Source organism: Bison bison, unplaced genomic scaffold (assembly GCF_000754665.1).
Source record: "Bison bison bison isolate TAMUID 2011002044 unplaced genomic scaffold, Bison_UMD1.0 scf7180017864519, whole genome shotgun sequence".
Taxonomy (NCBI): domain Eukaryota; kingdom Metazoa; phylum Chordata; class Mammalia; order Artiodactyla; family Bovidae; genus Bison; species Bison bison.
Window position 1 is genome coordinate 20,650,626 of NW_011495072.1, and position 712 is coordinate 20,651,337.

The 712-nt window shown below is 30.2% G+C and overlaps 1 protein-coding gene across 1 annotated transcript in view; it reads right to left on the reverse strand.

Moving 5' to 3' along the window:
- Positions 1 to 712, reverse strand: part of SLC35A3 (solute carrier family 35 (UDP-N-acetylglucosamine (UDP-GlcNAc) transporter), member A3) — a 45,455-nt gene that overhangs the window by 22,128 nt on the left and 22,615 nt on the right. The window lies entirely within an intron of this gene.

Below are 712 nucleotides of genomic sequence, written 5' to 3' on the forward strand. Positions count from 1 at the left end.
GTAAAAAAAAAAAAAGAATCCCTGAAGGGTTTTTTTTTGGTAGAAACTAACAAACTGATTTGAAAATTTATAGGAAAATACAAAGGACCTGGACAACCAAAAGGATTTTGAAAAGGAAAAATAAACTGGAAGGGGTTAAACTACTGAAATTCCAGACTCACTATAAAGCTCTAGAAATAGACTGTTATTAACATAAGGACAGAAGAATAGATCAATGGAACAGAATGAATTCCAGAACAAGACCCATACATATTTGGTCAAATAATTTTGACAAAGGTACCAAAAAGAAAGCATAGTCTTTTTAACAAATAATTCTGAAACAATGAGCTATCTGTAATTTTTTAAACGAACCACTATTTATCTGCCTTGTGCCAAATATTAACTAGAAATAGAGCTGTTATAAAAGCTAAAAATATAAATATTCAGGGTAAAAACATAGGAGAAAATCATATCCACATTTCTTACAAAACGCACAAACCACAAAAGAGAAATATGGAAAAAGTGGACATTGTCAAAGTTTAAATCTGCTCTTCTGAAGATACTGTAAAAATAATGAAAGGCAAACCACATCATGGGGGAAAATATTCTCAATACAAAAATCTGACCATGGCCTTGTATCTAGAATGTATATAGAACTCTTACAACACAATGAGTAGAAAAAAATTACCCAGATGAAAATGGACAAAAGATTTGATAAACATTTCACCAAAAA